The sequence below is a fragment of the Pantherophis guttatus genome, chromosome 8 (assembly GCF_059756535.1).
Source record: "Pantherophis guttatus breed Tessera chromosome 8, ASM5975653v1, whole genome shotgun sequence".
NCBI lineage: Eukaryota > Metazoa > Chordata > Lepidosauria > Squamata > Colubridae > Pantherophis > Pantherophis guttatus.
In genome coordinates, this window is record NC_142070.1 from 48,403,374 (window position 1) to 48,424,342 (window position 20,969).

A 20,969-nucleotide genomic window follows, 5' to 3' on the forward strand; every position below is an offset into this window, starting at 1 on the left:
TTAAAGTTACAGTAGTGAAATTACTCTCAATGCCATAGTCCTCAGGAGACTGGAGCAACTGATACCTGCAAGCTATGAATTACAGTCATTCAAACAGATTGTCACAAAAGCACGAATTAATATTTTGATATCTCTGCAAGACAAAAGTCTCAAACTTGTCAATAATGATAGGACTTTTCTTCTCTTAGGATGCACGTGATCTCTAAAGAAAAGCCCTCAATTAAAGTTTACTCCAGAACAGATCCAGAATAAAATAAAAATAAAAATAAAAAAATAGAAAGATGGGACTTTCAGGCACCATCTTAACAGTATAATTACTGCAACTATGAGAATTAGTTGGAATATATCACGGTTGATATATTTACAAACAGGCCGAGGAATGAAAACACATGTCAAAAAGGTAAGCAGGACATCAGGAAAAAATAAATCGGAATTTGAAACACAGACAAAACTAGCATTAGTTATTAGAGGATATATATAAATAACACAGAGAACAAGCAAAAAACTGCATGATAAAATGGATGCAAAACTTCAAAGTAAAAGTCACAACATACCAATGGGAAAATTATGGACTAAATTTATTCCAGGATATAACTGAAAGGAAAATTGGTACAAAATATTTTACAGATGGTATTCAACTCCATCAATATTTAAGATACTAGCATCTAAGAAAAGGAGGGACAATAAGATTGTAAAAATCTGTTGAAAAGAAGGTTTGAAATCATTAATATGTTGCTTAACTGTTGAAAAGAAGGTTTGAAATCATTAATATGTTGCTTAACTGTAGAGTTTTTTTCTTCAACCTCTCTTTTTTTCTTGCACTTTCTTTTTTTTCTTTCAAATTTGCCTTTTATTCTATAAAAATGATATAAATTCAATATAATATTTAAGATAGCCAGATGATAAAGTAATAAATGTCAGAAATGTCATGAAACAGAAGGAATGTTTTATCACATATAAACATTTAATGACATACAAGCTTAAAGCAGTAAGAATAAATTTCAGTCAACATTGGAAGGAAGACCCAACTGCAACAATATATAATTAGCAACTTAAACCTGGAAAATATGCAGCAATGGATCTGTATTTGTTCATATTTGTATGTGTAGGTTGGTACCCGTATAGGTTGGGGGGGAGGGAGGGAGGGAGGGAGGGAGAGAGAGAGAGGGAGGGAGGGAGAGAGAGAGGGAGAATTACAAGTTTAACTAAATTTAAGCAAGAATGATTCCCATATATACAACACATCACACAGTATGACAAATATAATCACTTCTAAGGGGGACTCAGAAAGCCAATCGTTTTTTTTTTTTCTCTTTTTCTAATTTTTTGGTATTTAATTATTGTTAAATTTGCTTGGTTTATTTCTTTTCTTCCATTAACGTTTGTGTGCATGTATACACAAAATATAATAAAAAAATTAATATTAAATAATGTTTAAGATTGGAACCTCTATTATACAGCACATACTTCAATGTGAATCATACTGATCTTTTTTCAGTTTTATACTCAACGTTTGATGACGAAACCAAATAATGACATCCTAAATTGTAACTAGCATTGACAGAATATTTTTTTCTCTTCCCTATTCTCAGTACTCTAATCTATCTACATAACAGAATGTTAGCAATATTTAATCATATTATATAAATGCCACTGTATTGATACAATGTATCAAGATTTCTAACAGCATAATTACAATTTTAAAAAGCTATTAAGGTTCATCTTTTCCTTTGCTGAGGCTATTTTCAGGTACAAAGAGCCTGAAAGTAGCCAGTCTGTACAAGATAAAGCAAACCAGATGCCACTACTGCTCCTGTAGCAAAATAATTTAACTATTATTTCTAATACCAATGCCAACTTTTCCATTGGGCTGCCTATATCTTTTCCTCCTCATCTGTCTTGTCTACAATACCAAGATTGCAAAATTATAAACAACATCCAATGCAGGTTCCATCATTCACTATTTTTTCTAACGAAAGATAGGTAGCAGCAATTGAATTGTTCAGTGAAGTCTAGACAATAATGTCACCAGAAGAACAAATATTGAAGTGATCAGTTCATAATATTTCCTAAACAAATCTGTGTTTTTTCAGGTTCTCAATCCCACACACAAATTTACTAAAATGCATATGCCTTTGCAGGGATGGGAAGATTTCATTAGGCAAGGGAAACAGTCTTTTCACCTGAATTCTCTTATATAGTAATTTATGACAGAAACTATTTGCAAAACAAATTTATCTAGTCACATTTATTTGGCCCCAATTTGCAGAACTTGGGATTCAAACCAGTGGTGGGTTTCTACTGGTTCGCCCTGGTTCAGGCAAACCAGTGCCCCGGAGGCTGATTTATCTTCGCATGCTGAGTTGGAGGATGATATGGAGGAGGAGGAAGCTGTCACGAGCTATGTGCCGGAGGGGCCATCTTCAATGGTGAGTCAGCAAGAACTGACAGTTGTTGACGTGCCTCTGGACCCCAGCCAAATTGAGGAGGAAACAGAGGCCGGTAACGACGAGGGGAGCCCCTATTGGATGCAAGAGAGAGACGTAGGAGACATCGTACAGAACAGCTATTGCCACGTCCCAAGACGTGTGGTCAGGAGACATAGGGCCACACCCTACAAAATATAAAAGGGGTGTGACTGGGCTGGAAAGGCGTGGTGAACAATTTGTTGGCGTTTTGGATGCAGTGGATTTACAACTGTTAGTTTGGAGGTTTTTTGACAAGAGTCTGCATTCCTGCATTATTCTGCTGGCCGTCTGCCAAGACCTTTGGAACATTGCCCAGTAACTATTGCACTGATATACTCTTTGGAAGAGAACTATTTATTAAAGGGCCAGCTTTAGCCTCTCTAGCCTGCGTTTGTTACTGTCGGGCTATTTGAGCCTCTGCAAGGCCACTCGTGGGAGGGGACAGGACACCAGTAGTGGTGGAGGTGGGAGGCTCTGTCCATCCACCCAGACATCATCACAGATGCTCTTGCACATGCAGAAGGTTCTGCGCATGCACATTACGCAGAAGCGCCAAGCGAAGCGAGAGCACACACACACACGCTCCCGATTCCGAACCGGTAGCGAAGGTAAGTAGAACCCACTACTGATTCAAATCCTAGTCTATCACGTCAAAGATGGTGTTCTAACCATCACACCCTATACCTGCTGTCTCTATATAATAAATTTGCTTTGTGGGAAGAATGAGTTTGCACATGAACGTTTTATTATTACTATTACTATTATTATCTCTTTTATTAATTAAACATGAAACTCAGTCAACTGAACATTTAAAAATGTGTCACAAATATGATTGACTGGTGCTAATGGTTGATACGGATTGCTGCCAGCGTCCTGAGTATCAATTAAGTATCTTCTTAAAATATATGATGTTCCGAGTACCCTTTCCCCTAATATCTTTATATTAAAATGCTAACATTTAGAAGCATATAGGCCTTGATACTAAATAACCTGGTAGTGTGTAGATGGTACTATTGAAGTAGTGCCCTTTGCACAGGTCTAGTGGGAGAAAACCCCGTGGGTTTTTTTCTGTGCAGAATAAAGTCTTTGCAGTCTCCACCTCCGTGTCTGTTTCATTGAGCGTGGCACACCAGGTATGAACCCAGCTTTTTGGGACAACAGTTAGGCATTTACCTATGTGTAGCATGCTATGGCAAACTTGAGCACACATGCTTCATATACAATAGCAATAGCACTTAGACTTATATACCACTTTACAGCCTTCTCTAAGCCGTTTACAGAATCAGCATATTGCCTCCAATGGAAGGATGGAAGGCTGAATGAACCTTGAGCCTGGTGAGATTTGAATTGCCAAATTGCAGGCAGCCAGCCGGCAGTCAGCAGAAGTAGCCTGCAGTACTACACTCTAACCACTGTGCCACCATGGCTCAAGATATTAGGATTGTAGCAAAATTAATGCCCAAGCTGGGCTGTGCAGCAAGACTTCTTCTGCTTCCTTTATCACCAATCAAACCCTGTATTAGGGCTGATACTTTTTACCTATTTAAAAAAGATTTCAGGCTTAAAGATGATATTTTTAGGAATAGAAAAAAAAAAAGGAAAAAGCTCCAAAAAATCTCTCCCTCAACTGGGTAGATAGACAAATACAATATTATTTCTCCTTTCTGTCTAGAGTAATGTAATATGCAATTTAAGTATGTAGTGATATACACAGGCTATCACAAAACCAATCCTAGCTATTATAGATAATGAGCCAAATGTGAGTTTTCATTTGGCTGCTCATGCTATAAAAGAGGGCATTAGATAACTAAACCTTTGGTGTTTTCCATCAAACTCTGCTTAAGATCTTAATTGTTTTTTATGATGTTTATCTTGTCTTTCCTCCAAGACTTCAAGGCAACATGCATTGTATTCCTTTTTCCAATTAAATCTTCACAAATCAGTCATGTATGGTTAATTATTCTGAAACTGGCCCAATGAGCCAGGGAGCTTCTATAGTTGAGTATGGAATTGAACTTAGTCCAACATTCGTACTCTCCAAACCATCAAGAATATAAAAAATGTAAAAATATTTTCCCCAGATGCCATTTACCAAGCTAGGAATCCTCCAACATGTGCTTGAGAGTTTGGTTTCCTAACTGAAGAAATTGTATTGTTTCTCTTAAATCTCATTCTACTAATTTCTGTTCATTTCCTAATCTATCCAGATTAAATTTAGTTTAAATCTGTTGTTTAGGTTATTAGAATTGTGATCAAGTTTTTAAAAGCCCATATTTTGTCAGGAAGGCAAAGTGGAAATATGGCCATATTAGTCTCCACTAAATAGAAGGTATATCATAGCATTCTAGCTTTATTTAAGACAACATTAGCAGTCCTAATAAAGTTTAAATTCTCTTCTCTTGAGCTGATGTTTCTTTTAAAAAATACAAGTAATCCTTATTTAATTAACCTAAGTGTCACTAAGTGATATGGTTATTAAGCAAAATGTCACTTAACAACAGCAATTATGGTAATCCCAGTTGCTGTCATTGAGAGAATCCTGTGCAGTCATTAAGTGAGGATCTACCCAAATCAAAGTGGAAAATCAAGTCTTGGAAAACCTCTCTCTCCCCTATCTCTGTCCTTTGCCCATCCACCTTCCCACTGCTACCATCTGCCCTCACTATCCAACCCTTCCTGCCACACCAACCAGGCCTGCTGCACTATGTGCCACTACCAGCCAATCTTTTTGTCTACCTTTTTTTTTGTTGTTGTTGCTCCAGCCTCCTTTTGTGCACTGGTTGAGGCCTTCTTTTGCAAAAGGAGGCTCTGTCCAGCATGTGAAAGGAAGACCCAGGTGACAAGAGAAAGAAATTGGTGTATGAAAGAGGACCAGTAGTGATAGTTGAAATTGTTACTGAATGAATGGACATTGAGTGAGGACTACCTATATCAACTGCTGTACTTAGGACTTATAGACAGAATCCATTCTGAAGAGTTCTGCTTCAGAAGAAGCACTTTAAATATATGACTGTCATCAAAAAGGAAAAGTTGCTTGTATAGCCTGGGCTCAGCTGATAGTGGCACATAGGTGAGATTATTTTGCCCCAGCTACGGATCCCAAAGAACACAGCACACACAAACTCTGAACAAAACTTAGTTTATTCAAATAACGCAGTTTTAACAAATGCCAGCTGTTAATAAGCATTCTTAACAGCCTGCCAGAATTCCACAGATAAGATAGTCAGAGTCTTACTGGAGTTGGCAAAAAGTCCATAAGCAAGGTTGTAGAGAAATCCCAATGCAATGATTAGCGAACTAAAGTTGTTTCCTGCAGCTTGTTGCAAGCTGTGTTCTTTCTTAAATAGGCTAAGGGAATGGCCAATTAGCCCCAAGCCTTACTCTCGAAGAGACCTCCTCCTGAGGAACCACTCCTGCCTTTTGGCAGCTCTGCGTGCCCGTGGATTGAGAAGAGGCTCCTCCTCTTCCTCCTCTTCACTTTAAGGAGCCTCTGGAGCTTCTGAAGGCCCTGACTGAATCCCTGCCTCTGGCACCACATCTTCTTCAGCTTCCTCGCTGTCCGACTCGAGTGCCGGCTGCACAGGCTGCTGGCACAGCACTACACCAGCCTCCTCGTCGGGATCAGCAACAATCCACGCAGGCCTCTGGCGGGCTACAACAGAGATTCTGCCAAATACCAGAGGACAAATTGTCATCATCATTACCACGAGTGGCACATTAATACTTTTGACTGTACTGTGGAGAATAGCGTTCTCCACAAAGCTCTGTCAAATTTTTATGCTATTTTCTCATAAATTTTTATTTATTTTTGTGTCTTCCTTATTGTATTCAATCTGATTGTTTTGATATGCACGTTGGATCTGTGACCAGGGGTGAAATTCATCAGGTTCTAAGAGGTTCTGGAAAACCACCACCGGAAATTTTGAGTAGTTCGGAGAACCGGCAAATGCCACCTCTGGCTGGCCCCAGAGTGGGGTGGGAATGGAGATTTTGCAATATCCTTCCCCCAGGAGTGGGATGGGAATGGAGATTTTGCAGTATCCTTCCCCTGCCACACCCACCAAGCCACACCACGCCCACCAAACCACGGCCCCAGAACCGGTAGTAAAAAAATTTGAATTCCACCACTGTCTGTGACCTGTAATAAAGAAATTGACTTACTTAGCTGGTTAGTTCCTTTATGGGTCATCTGCACATTTGCTTAGCTTTCCATCTACCAAATGATCCAAGTCATTAATAAAAAATATTAATAGTACAAATCCACGAGCATAGTAATCATACAGGAATAGAGGCTCCAGCTACTCAGCCGTAGTCGTTGAGCAAAAGACATTTTCCACATACTGATAAAGAGCTCCTGAAAGGGAAAAAGTCAAGGAGCATAGCATCCCAATGGGTGGTTTTCTCTCAGCCATTCCGTCCCTCCCTGACTGAATGAGGAAATAGAACAGTGGAGTGTCAATTGCAAAGCTGGCAGTGTGAAACCTCCTTCTTGCAACAGTATGGAAAAGGACCAAGAAGAATACTAGGACTGTCTTTTGTTACTCGAAGTCATTGGACTGCTGAAAAAGACTAATCCTGAGTTTCCTTAGCCCAAAGTTAAGTTACCCATTTTTGGAGACGAAGAGTTTCCAGAGTGGGGAGGCAAAATGCTAGGTACCATTTTAGTCATACACAAAATAGGGCAGTTGAGTATTGAATGACAATTCAAATGGACCAATTAGATTCAAACAAATAGAGCCCCCCCGAAACCGGATGGGTCAGTGCGCCTGTGTGGAGACTACAAAAGTACCCTGAATAAGGCGTTACAACAGAGCGCATACCCAGTGCCCATCGTGCAAGATCTTTTACACTCCCCGGGGCAAGGAAAGATATTTGCAAAGCTCGATCTGGCCCAGGCATATCAACAGCTACCTGTAGATGATGCCACAGCCGAAGCACAGGCAATCGTCACACACAGGGGGGCATTCAAATGCAAACGGTTGCAGTTTGGAGTAAGTGTAGCCCCAGGCCTGTTCCAAAGCCTCATGGAGCGACTCCTGCAGGGAATCGAGGGAGTCGTTCCCTATTTTGACGATGTGCTGATATCAGCAAACAACCAGAAACAACTGCAACAGCACTTAAGGGCAGTGCTAACCACATTCCAGGAGGTGGGTTTAAAGGTGAAAAGGGACAAGTGCCAACTAGCAGAGGAACAAGTGGAGTTCTTGGGCTACCTAATCGATGGCTCGGGAATAAGACCCATCCTGGGAAAGTTAAAGGCAATCAGAGGGGCACCAACCCCCAGGAATAAAACAGAGTTACAGACATTTCTGGGACTATTGAACTTTTACAATGTTTTCCTGCCACAGAAGGCCACGATTTCTGAGCCACTACACTGGTTATTGGACAGGAGAACAGACTGGACATGGGGGAGGAAGGAGTCAAACGCATTTGAACAAGTAAAAAAACTGCTAACTTCGGACAAAGCATACTTGTGCAGTATAGCGGAACGCTGCCATTAAGACTAACTTGCGACACATCCCCGTTTGGCATCAGAGCCGTGTTAAGCCATTGTATGCCAAATGGCAGAGAAGCCCCCATCGCTTTTTACTTGTGAACGCTATCCAAGCCCGAGCGAAACTACAGTCAACTCGACAAGGAAGCTTTGGCCGCCGTGGCGGGCATCAAAAGATTCCATGAATACTTATACGGAAGACAGTTTGAGTTAATCACGGACCACAAGCCACTCCTGGGGATCATCGCGGGAGACAGACCCCCCCCCATCCTATCACCAAGAATGCTGAGATGCTGAATAGTCAGAAAGGAACACGACTCACAAGATGAAACACAAGGGTGAGAAAAGAAACTTCACATAGAAACCACAGAAACAAGCCATGCCCTACACAGAACACAAACAAACGAACAACAGAGACAGCACTCAAACCTGACCAGAGACAGCGAACACTTATCTGGGGTCCAGGAGAGAGTTCTCGAGGGCAGCGACAGTCCACCGTTCCAGCTGGGGGAGGAAGGGATAGATGTCCAGCAAGATAGGCCCGTGCCAGCAGCAGAGTTCGAGAAAGTTCAGAAAGCGCCTCCGGGAGACACACAGAACTCAACCGCTCACTCCGAGACCGCTGTAACAACTGAACTGAACAACTGAAAATTATCCTATCCTATCCTGAACTGCACAGGTCAAATCCTGCCCCGAGAAGACCAGCCTACTTGCGTGACTACATGGCTTAAGAGACTCCAGGATTGGTCAGTGCTGATCTAAAGGGGAGGGGTGTTGAGTATTGAATGACAATTCAAACGGACCAATTAGATTCAAACAAATAGAGCGGAATTTGTTTGGAAACAAACAAATTGTTTGGTTTCCAAACAAATTTGGAAACCTGTCAGTGGCTAAAGCCATGGACAGCTCCCTTTAAAAGAGGCTGCCGGGGCTCACAGTTCATTGCTGTACCAGAGCTAATAAACTGCTGTAACTGAAGTCCTAGTCCTGTGTTCCTTCTGCGCCCACTATCTAACAGATACTATTGTGCATTTACACAAAAGAACAAGTAGTCTCTTTGTCCTACAAAGAGGACATCAATCCTGCATTCTATAGTTCACATGAAATGGAACTATGTTTGTGAAGTCCTAATAAACCTTTTTAAGTTACTCTTCAGGATATTGGACATTACTGGCAAAAACGTTAGGGGAATTAAAATCCAGAGTACTCAGCAACTGCACAACTTTTATAAAAGGTTAAGTACAAATAGCTTTAAAACATTATATTTCTAAAAGAACTAATCAATAAGCACTGGAAACTTGATCATGTACCACAAGCCTAGTCTAACAGTAATTAACGGGCCAGACACATCAAGGCCACTGAGGAATTAAAGCTTCATTTGACAATTGCAATAGGGGCTCAATTCACCAATGTAATATAGGCCTAATGGAAACAATTTGACAAAGCATTAATTCCAAACTAACACTGGGACAAGCCGAATGGAAAACCAATGTTGTAAAGTTCCCAAAATAGCTTCTAAACATAAACACTGTTTGCTTTGTCTTAGAATCAGAAATGCATAATTTAAAACAACCTTTTAACAAGCAAAATCACATATTTCAGAAAACATAAAAATAGTTACAGAAGCATAGGCAATCATTTATTTTCGTACAAATCTAAATTTAAAACAAAACAACCTGCAAACAATTTTTACATCTGTTGCTCCTGCAGCATTTTACATTTAATATTTTACATTTAACATCAAAATGGGATCTTGGAAAATAACTCTGCACTTTAATGCTACAGTGTAATAATCTGGATTGCTACAGACGAGCTCAGGATGTTTAATCCTTGCAGTCAAAACAGTTCAATAGAATTCAATGAAGTTGATTTCCAGATGAGTGCATTATAATTATGGGATGGAAGCACACTCAACTAAATTACATTTTAGCCTGCTGTATTTCTTTTTCAGGCTGTTCCTTTCACTCTGCTCACAGTTTATCATTTTTCTTCCTAACAGATACTATACATTGTGGTTACCGACCATGTGCAGCCTTCAACAGGTTATTTCTTTAGCTCGAGGCTGTTCCTTAAATATTACATACTTCTCTCTTGCCTTCCAGAAGTCTTTGTCTAAATTGTAGTTCTTTTGGCTTCAAAAGGGTTAGGGTTGCTCAGGGTTGAAATGTGTAGTTCCTGGTGCCCTCTTAAGTTTGGTTATTTGTTTGCAGACATTTCATTACCCTACTAGGTAATATCATCAGTATAAGTGTGTATGGAGTTTACACTTTGTTTTTATAGAATAGCTTACCCTACCAGTGTTGGTGGGGGTATGGTTTTCTCCTTGGTAATTTCTTGATTAAAGTATTGATGCCCTGTTCATTGAATAGAGAATTGATTCATTTAAAGGGGTACACTCGCACACACTGATAATGTTACCTAGTCAGGTAGTGAAATGTTTGCAAACAAACAATAAACCTCAAAGAGCACTAAGGATTTCATAGTTCCTTTGGTTCTTCTCAGCTACATTTGTAATTAAATGATACTGTAGTATAAAAGGTAAAAGGTGAAGCATAATTGGGTAATGCCAGGGATGATCAAAGCCCTCAAAGGAGTCATACCTAGGCCTCATCAGTCTGGAGCATTATGGTGGCTCAAATAATGGACTTGGTAGAAGATACCTAGAAGTACCAACAACATAAGCTTTATATGGTATGAGGATTATCCTCATGATAAAGAAAATTCTGGAATTATAGCAGAATATTTTTATTTCAAATGCTATTTGAACCAACCAAACTAGGGAGAAATTTCTATAGTAATATATTATTTGCTAACAAATGCAGCAGAAATTGATTGAAAAAACTGCATAGATGTGTAATGAGCTTAATTATATCATACAGCATTCTACTGCCCTACATACTGTATGTGTATGCCATTCAACATAGCATTATGGTTATATGGATTTGAGCGCAAATCAGTTTGATATCCAAATAATGTGTGCATATATAGACTTTATTATTTTCATTAAGGTAAACTAAAATGATTTTTAGTTCGGCAAGTTTTACCACATTATATTATCCTCATATTTAAATAATCTAAGATTCAGTTCCAATACAGAGAAATTACTCTACAAAGAGGGTGAATTTCCCTCCTTCCCCATAAGTAAAATTTCTGGAGCAGAGTTGATTACTAAGTTTTTTATGAACAATGAATGGAAATATTCAGCCAAGCAGAGATGCACTTTCTGTTCATATTAAAATGCCACTCAATGAGAAATCCCAGTGGGGTGATTTGAGTGGAATAATATGCACCCCTCTATTTTAGTTGTCATGGGTAGATATGAATTCAAACTCTCCAGCTGAGATTCAGTCAAGCAGAACCAGGCACCAGATGGTTATCTGTGTAATATCCTGACATATGTGTTCCTGGTTACACAGCTGTTCTTGAAATTTGAAAGGAATATTTAAAAAGCACAAATATAGAATATTAAAAATCTAACTAAAGAGACAGACTAGTGGCTGTCTTCAAGTCCTCAATAATAATATACCTACTGGTCCTGTCTACAAGGCTTTTTCCCATCGTAGAAGTGTACTAAATCTTAGTAATATACTACAGCTTCCATTTGCAATGGTCCCTCTGGGTAATCATTATGCTATGGTTTTCCCCACAGATGAATGAGAAGAGTGCTGCTTCTATTTTAAAGCCTGAGTATTTTGAAAATGAATCCTAATAGATTTCAAAGCCGAACTGCAAGAAGTGAGGGGATTTTTCAAAAGCAGCTACCTTCAATGAAGGCTACCTTCAATGATTCTGACAAGCCTGTGGGCTTTTTCTGAATCCCTCATGCTGAATACCGAAAAATGTATAGCACTATATTTAACCATTTTTAATCAATAGATTTTCTTGACCTTAGTTGCATATGAATGTTGTTTTAGATACTGAAATCCATTTCTAAATAGAAACAAATTATTTGTAGTTTCCTTCAGACACATCCAAGCCACTTTCTGTTCAGCAGATGGCAAAGTTATGTTCTATACAGAACTATAACTGGCATGATAGTAAGTACATACTGTATATATTCTCTGTCTCCCTATGTACACACACAAACACTTTTATAGAGAATGGGTCTTTATAGAAGATACTTCAGAAACATAGTGTACAGCAAACTGATGTGATTAAGCCTAAGGCTGCAATTTTAAGCATGATTATTTAAGAATATTTCTCACTGAACTCAGTGATACTTAAAAGAAAATATGCCTAGAACTAAATTGTATCATTATGGCAAATAATTTTTCCGTCTTAAAGCATTTTTCTTACAATCTATAAGCAAAAAAAACAGGTGCCAGACCAACTTATCACTATCAATTTAAAATACTCCTATATGTCAACCAAATTTAGCCTTTTGATTTTGAGAGAGGGCAGACATAATCAAGTCCTATGAAACTAAATATCAAATATCCAACCAGGTATAGGAAGATCCCCTCTAAGGAGAGTTTTGAAAAAGCAGGGGCATCTCTATTTGGCCTTTTAGCCTTTTCTCTCATGAGAGAGAGGAACTAAGAATCTTTTTCCTTTCAAACTTATAGGCAGAGAAGCAGTGCCCTGGTCCCCTGGAATCAGAACATGGAGATCTGTTAAAAATATAGCAACCTAGGGAATAGTAGAGTAAATGTGCAATACGCTTGGGAGAAGGGGGATTTTTATTTTATGGAAATGATTTCAACTGTATGCTTTTGTTATGCATTGTAATTATTTATTTGCTCTGCCACTGTTTCCCTACAAGTCATATCCCTGATTTTCTCCAATAATAGATCTTGGATGAAGTCTCTGAGAATTTCATTAAATATTTAACAGGCTCCAATTTTATAAAGGGGAGCTGTCCTTTTTGCCTACTATTATACTATAAAAGAGCAAGCTTCTGTTTTCAGAAGAAATTAATGAGATGAAAGTTTGTTTTACCAGTTCAAATAAAAATTGGCTGGATCAGTCCAAATGTTTATTGTGACACATTGCAAGTTTTATTATTACCAATAGTTCAGCCTCAGAAGAAAACAGACTGTGACCATTATCACCTCTCTCTCTATAGCAATTTGCTGTACAATGAGATTTATCTGTAGAAGTGCCTGGGCAATGGAAAATAGAAGATACCATTCTTATAACTTAAAATACGACTAAGTAAATATTTACACAAGCATCTAACCACAATACAAACAAGTCCTGATAGCCACTTTTACCTTTTGTTTCTTCAGGACATGTCTCATCTTATCGTTGTCCCATACTCCAGCCAAATCATCCTCTGATGGCCTGCTCTTAAAACATTTCTCCCTTTTGGCATGAACAAACAGAATAACAGAATTGGAAGGGACGTCATGGAGGTCTTCTAGTCCAAACCCCTGCTCAGGCAGGAAACCTTAAACCATTTCAGACAAATGGGTGTCCAATCTCTTCTTAAAAACTTCCAGTGTTGGAACACCCACAACTTCTGGAGGCAAGTCGTTCCACTGATACATTGTTTTGTCAGGAAATTTCTCCTTCTAGGTTGCTTCTCATTTCTATCCATTGCTTCTTGTCCTGCCTTCAGGTGCTTTGGAGAATAGGTTGACTTCCTCTTCTTTGTGGCAACCTGAGATATTGGAACACTTGCTATCATGTCTTTTCAATAACTAGACACACTCAATTCCTGCTATGTTTTAGCCTCTAGTCCCTTAATCATCTTTGCTGCTTTTCTCTGTACTCTTTCTAGAGTCTCGACATCTTTTTTACATCATGGCGACCAAAACTAGATGCAGTATTCCAAGTATGGTTTTACCAAGGCATTATAGAGTGGTATTAACACTTCACATAATCTTGACTCTATTCCTCTGTTAATGCAGCCTAGAATTGCGTAGGCTTTTTTGGCAGCTGCAGCACACTGATTGTCCATTAGGACTCCCAAGATCCCTCTTACTTTATATTTTTGAGCCAAGTACCACCTATCCTATATCTGCCATAGCAATTTTACTCTGGATTCAATCAGATATATTTCATCAGCCATTTGGGAGGAAGGAGCAAAAGAACCCCCTAAAAGGTGGACTCAGCCCAGCATCAATTAATTATTTTAGGTTGGCATAGATAGATATACTTTCCTCTTTTCTAGTCTCTTCCAGGGTCATTTTGCTATAGGCAGTGGAAATTCAGCAGCGGCCTGAGTTGGTAAGGAGCCACATTTATCCATTTTCTGCCATTTTATGGCACCACTTCCCAGGCTTTTGATGCTAAACAAATTATAAAGAAACCGGAGACCAAAGCACCCTTGTGCACAGCAATGGCAATTCCCAAGTTTTGTTCTTTTGATAAGTTTATGCAGTATGGGCAATTCCCTTTCCCCCCTATTTATTTAAAATCTAAAAACACTCATCGCATGCACTAAGAATTTCCTATTACTCATATTTCAGTAAAGCAGAGATACTCAGTCATAGGCTGGATGCAGCTGCAAATTCCTTTTATTTGATTTAGAGTGCCCTGATTTGGCAGAAAAACAGAAATTAATGGGTTGACTAGTAGAAGTTTAAATGCATTTCCTTAAATATATAAAAAAATGATTAATTAAAAACACAGGTCCACCAAAAGCAAGAGTAAAAGAAATACCCGAAGTATTCTCTGGTAAGTTTACAATGTAATTATCACAATTTCTTGGAGACTATTAAAAAGTGGGGGGGGGGGTTGTGACCATAAAAACATTTATTTTCCCCAACAAATGTACCCAGTCTAGAGAAAGGCTATGACAAGAGACTTAAGTATGGTTTGGAGAATATATAGAATACATAATTTTATATTGGGACAATGGTTTGCTGTGTCACAGTTACTTTCATGGATAGGGCTTTATAGAAGTCTCGTGATTACATTGCAGGTTACTCTGAGTCTTAGAAGAGACTGTTATAAAGCTTAAATACCTCCTTTAAGAAACTTTGTATTTCAATCAGATTTCAGACAATACTTAAAACTACTTTCTTCCTTCAAATAGTAAAGAAAAATAGCTTAACAAACCAGAAGATCTTAATGGCAAATGTCCAAGGGTCAGAAGGAAAACTCAGCTTATTCTAACTGGTATAAAATAAAGTTTAAACTTTCACTAAATATTCAAAATGTTTTGCAAATATGAATGTTACTGTTAAAGTAGTATTTAGCTGCCAGCTGCCTGCAATTACTGCGAGTTCAATTCTCACCAGGCTCAAGGTTGACTCAGCCTTCCATCCTTCTGAGGTAGGTAAAATGAGGATCCGGTTTGTGGGGGCAATAAGCTGACTTTGTATAAAATAGAACACCGCTTAGGGGGGACCAAAAAAGCCCTACTAAGCAGGTATATACAAAAGTATGAAGACTACTGCTTAAAAGAATTGTAAGCCGCCCTGAGTCTCCAGAGAAGGGTGGCATATAAATCAAACTAATAAATAAATAATAAATGTATAAATTGGATGATTTAACTGGAAAAGTCTTCTCCAACTTGAAAAATAATTTTGAAGTCAGAAGTTATAAAACAAGTTGCAGCAGTTGTCCAAAGTCCTTATTATTGTAATGCATAGCATTGTGAAAACTTTATAAAGTTGTAAACAAATGTAATTTTAAAAAATCAATTGTAGCAATATAAAGTGCTGTTAGAAGGTGGGTATGAAAACTTCGGAGTGGGCTATTCTTACAATTATTAAAGAGAAATATATTAAACACCCTTGAAGCAAAAAAGCAAGACACATTAAAGTACTATGATAAAAACATATTTTTCTGAATATGTAAATAATTACACAGAACAATTCTCTATATGAAAAACACCAGAATATAATAACAGATACAAAGTATTATTCTTTATTGCAGTTCAAGGCTTTTGGCTACAATCTTATATTCACTTCCTTGAAATAAAACTATGTTCAACTTACGACTTACTGAACATTACAAACTTTATAGTAATAAATATTCCAGTTATAAAATAAATCATGTGGCAGCACTTTCAGAATAAATAGCTCATTGAATTTAAATCATGTAATCTTTTCTAATTCCAGCAAGGTAGAAATTAATGTCCGTTATACTTCTCAAGGAAAAAGTATTAATATACACTTTTTGTAATGTAATAATACATTATTGCGGAAAAGCTCTTATCCTAATGAAGATCAGTCTTGTTTTCACAAATTACCATACCTGCACATATTCGTATATAGAATGAGAGCTAAAGTCTCCTGGTAATGAGCAGACAGGAGACGCTGGCTTAAATATTAAATTTCCTTCACCTCCATTTTCTGTGACACTGGTTAACTCGCGGATTTTTTAATAAGAAAATTATCCCCACTTTTAGTTTAAAACAGTGAAATTCCCACTGAAGACCCGAATACAATTTTATATCTTTGGAATAAATTATACCTAATAGCTATCACAAAAGAATAATATCAAAATACAGCTAGCATGACAATAATTCTAAAATATGAATTGAACTAAACTGCAGATTTGAATAACTGCTTATTGCTTAGAAAGTCAAACTTTACATTTAATTTTTAAAAACTATTGTTTAGATCTCCTATTATCCATTAATGTTCCAAATGTTGAAAATCCTGTAATAAAATACATAAAACCATATAAAATAAACAGCATATAATAAATTGAAACCGTTTCTTAAAGTAAGAATTAGAAAAAAGTATTTTTAATTAGTAAACATTTGGTATATAAGTCTAAGTGCTATTGCTATTTCTATCTACATTACTCACTCTAGTGGGCTCTATCATAGATTAGCCAAAAAAATCCCCCCTCATTCTGCAATTGTTGCACAAATGCTAACAAAACAACTGTAAATTGTTTTTAGCAAACATAGCAAAATATGAATTCAGCAGCATCAAATTTCTTAAAACTTGAATAAGATTATTTAGCTTGTGCTCATGAAATAATATATGAAAAACCCAGTGTTTTCATTTGGCTTAGGTTCCCTGCTTTTAGAAAAGGCATCTAGAGCTATTTTTGCAGATTATTTTTCAGACTCTTCAGACTAGAACGAACCACAGGCTTCCTTCCTAAATAAAATGGTTGTAAATAAACATTGTACAATCTATTCAGTGGACTTCACTGAGAAAATAGGAATGAATCAAAGGCCAGATATTATATATAGGTAGCCCTCAAGTTATGCCCACTATTAGCCTAAAATTTATGTTTCTAAATTAGACATTTGATAAGTGAATTTTGCCCCATTTTACCACCTTTCTTGCCACAGTTAAGTGAATCACTGCAGTTAAGTTACCAACATGGTTGTCAAGTGAATTTTGCTTCTCCAAAGGTCGCAGAAGGTGATACATGACCCTGGGACACTGCAACCGTCATAAATATGAGTCAGTTGCCAAGCATCTGAATTTTGATCATGTGATGATGGCAATGCTGCAATGGTCGAAAGTGTGAAAAATGGTTATAAGTCACTTTTTTCAGTGCTGCTGTAATTTCGAACAATCACTAAATGAACTCTTGTAAGTTGAGGACTACTTGTGTGCTATCCACCAAACACCACAGAAGCCATTACACTTATGCTTATGAACTTTCAGAAAATCTTGGAAGGGTGGGATGCCTTGGTAAATAGCATATTCTTTATCATGTTCAAACAGGAAATATAAACAAGGTTTTCTGCTAGCTAATAATTTGGCTGTATTTTTAGGTGCCAGTTAATCAGCTACAAAATTTATTTTACAGTTGGTTCGAATTGGTTTCTGTAAAAGATATCTGGCTATTTCATCACATAGACTTTTGGTGTCTTCTCAATAAAGGTTTCTGTTGAAACAGGTAGATAATTTTAGTTGGTAAATGGTATCCTCAGCTAAAGTAATGTTTGACATTACTTAACAAACAGTAGATCTTTTTTGTTTAACAGAAATCACAACATACTATAAGTTTTTTAAAAGAACAAGATTAGAATACTATGGATTAGGTGCAACTCAGTACGGCCAGTATATTTACCCAAAGGGATAGCAAACTACTCAGGACTCGCATTAAGGTTACCGGGCCTGGTGGCCAACAGACTGATAGCATTGTGATTAACACCAGCTGTCTGCAATTACTTTAAGTTCGAATCTCAAGGTTGACTCAGCCTTCCATTCTTTCTAAGGTAGGTAAATTGAGGACCCAGTTTGTGGGGGCAATAAGCTGACTTTGTATAAATATACAAAAGTATGAAGGCTATTGCTTAATGCCTTGTAAGCCGCCCTGAGTCTCCAGAGAAGGGTGGCATATAAATCATTTTTTTTAAAAAAAAAGGTAATTCTGCCCATAAACTGACTATAAAATGTAACTAATATGCAGATAATTCTCATCTAGCAACCACAGTTGGAACCCACAACTTGTTCCTCAAGACACACTATTAAGTGGAAAAGTCAGGTGTCAACAACTGTGTTTTGGATTTTACTCAATCAGGTGCTGGGATAATTAGCAAAAAGAGAAATAATGCTTATATTTATATTCATTAAGAGAAGGGGATTACAAGAGAGAGGGAGAGAGACAGAGACACTGACAATCATAAATGTAGACATTGGTCATAGAATTATTTTTTCATTACTATCATAACTTCAAATGGTTGATGCCTGAGATAGTCACTAAACAAGGTCACCAATAATCATTAATAATCAATATAATTAATATATATAATATATATATAATCAATATAATTATATGTAATTATATGTAATTTATTACAATTACAGACATGTACAAACCATCCACAACTGATTGCAAGCAGCTCAGAAATAAACCAAAACAGTTTTCCCTATGCTTTGCTCTTGACATGGTTTGAAATTCTTTCGACCATTCTGCTTTAGCTGTTGTAATTGGAAGCTGGCTCTTGCAGTATTATCTTTTGAATTTTCCTCTCTAGGCCAGTACAATTATAGTCCTACTGCTATTGCTTAGGCCTTCAGATGACCAACTAAATAAATGGCCATCTTGTTACTCTGTGTGCCAAATACATTCATATGCAGAACCCAATTTTCTCAGTAAGTATGCAGCTTTAGAGCCTAATAGAACACGATTTGGTTCAGAGATCAACTAAACTGTAATTTATTTTGGTTGATATTGGCTTAGCATGCTGTGTGAATTCAGTCAGAATTGATGTTTTAGTTATTCAAAGGTGGTTTATATTAGGCATAGTTAAGCAATTATGGCTTAATTAGTAGTGCATCAACTCAATTACAATCCAATCTTTCCTCCAATCTGCAATGGTTGTCAGTCTGCTTTCAGGTCCAATTCAAGATGTCGATTTTAATGTTTAAAGCCCTTCAAGGCATGGGACTGGGCTATCCGAGAAACTGCTTATTTCAGCCCACCTTATTAGATTGAGCAGAGAAGGCATATTGTGGGTACTAGAAGCTGAGGATCTATACTTGGTGATCTCAGCAGACCTTCTCTGCTAGGACACTCACCATTAGATTAGCTCCAATCCTTTTGATAATCCTGAAAGTAGTCAAGTTCTGGACATGTCATCAGGCCTGAGGCTCCCAGGGAACCAGAAATATCCTTGGATATCTCCATTACTGAGAATGGTTATATCTTCTTTGCCTAGTTTATTGTATATATCAGGGGTCTTCAACCTGTGGGCTGCGGCCCATACCAGGCCGCAGCCTATTTGCAAGCAGGCTGCATGAGGGCCTGGCTGGAGTGCGCGCATGCACACAGCCCCACTTGTGCGAACATTGCAGGAGCTCACGGCCCCACTCGTACGAGCGTTGCAGGCACTTGGGAGTCCCTTGCGCGAACATCATGGCGGCTCATGGCCATACTCACACAAGCAATGGGGCAGAGGGTGTACTTACCCCTCCCACAAAACCATTCCCTCTTTCACCCTTCCGGTCCAGCAACCCGGAAAAGTTGGGAAACTCTGGTATATATGATATTGTATGTTTTGTATTCCTTCTAGATGATTTCTATTCTTATCCAATTGCTGTCTGCTGCCCAGAGTTCCTTTTGGTGAGATGAGCAGCTATATAAATTTGAATAATAATAGAAGTATTTGGGAATTGGGTATGTCTAGTCTAGTCTAGTCTAGTGAAAAGGATTAGGCGGTGACATGATAGCAATGTTCTAATATTTGAGAGGCCACCACAAAGTCGTCTATCTATTTTTGCATACACTCACCAACATGCCTACCGTCCCTGTCCTAATGTCCCTTTTTATTTGTATCCATTTCATGTATTCATAATCATGTTTATACTTTTATGTTATCTTATACATGCTTGACAAATAAATAAATAAATAAAAATATTTTCCAAAGCATCAGAAGGCAAGAAACAATGGATGGAAATTAATAAAGGAGAGAAGCAACCTAGACCTAAGGAGAAATTTCCTTACTGTAAGAACAATTAACCAGTGGAACAGCTTGCCTTCAGAAGTTGTGGGTGCTCCATCACTGGAGGCTTTTAAGATGAGACTTGTCTGGAATGTATAGGGTCTCCTGTTTTGAGCAGGGGGTTAGGCTAGAAGACCTCCAAGGTCCCTTCTAACTCTGTTTATTATTTCCTTAGAAGAAATTAAAATTGTAATGCAAACTTCATTTTGCATCAATTACATTTCTCATTCAAAGATAATGAGAATTGTAATTAATCCTGATAGAATGCTGATACTTGTACTTGACTTTCAAGTACAGATTGAAAGTACTCTTAACCTTTCCTACTCTGTAAGATATCATTCATACCAGAAACTGCTACGGTACTGGTTCAATCGCTATTTGGAGACCAGAGAACTGGGTTAAGCAAACCACGATTGAGTTAAACACGAGCGGGCTTGCAAACACAGCCACAAATAGCTCTACAAGTAATGTAGAGCCTCATTCTCTCAATTTCCTACCCCCAGCATCCCTACAGTCAGCTTCTTCCTTTCTGAAAGCTTCCGCGCTCGCTCCCACGACCCACTTCCGAACTAGGCTTCTCACAACCTCAACCCTCGAGAAACACCAGAGGGAAACCAGGAGCGCTTCCGTCGTCCGACCGAGGTTTGGAAGCGGCTGCCGATGTGAACTTCCGAATGCGCAGCTCTAGCGAACT

At 38.0% G+C, this 20,969-nt stretch overlaps 1 long non-coding RNA gene across 1 annotated transcript; it reads right to left on the reverse strand.

Moving 5' to 3' along the window:
• Positions 1-5,591: 5,591 nt before the first annotated feature.
• LOC117680142 (uncharacterized) lies at positions 5,592-20,910 on the reverse strand. Its single transcript, XR_004595541.3, has 3 exons — positions 20,773-20,910; positions 13,176-13,266; positions 5,592-6,134 (listed from the first exon to the last, which is right to left on the reverse strand). It is a non-coding gene; the product is annotated as an uncharacterized LOC117680142 (long non-coding RNA).
• Between the last annotated feature and the right edge of the window lie 59 nt (positions 20,911-20,969).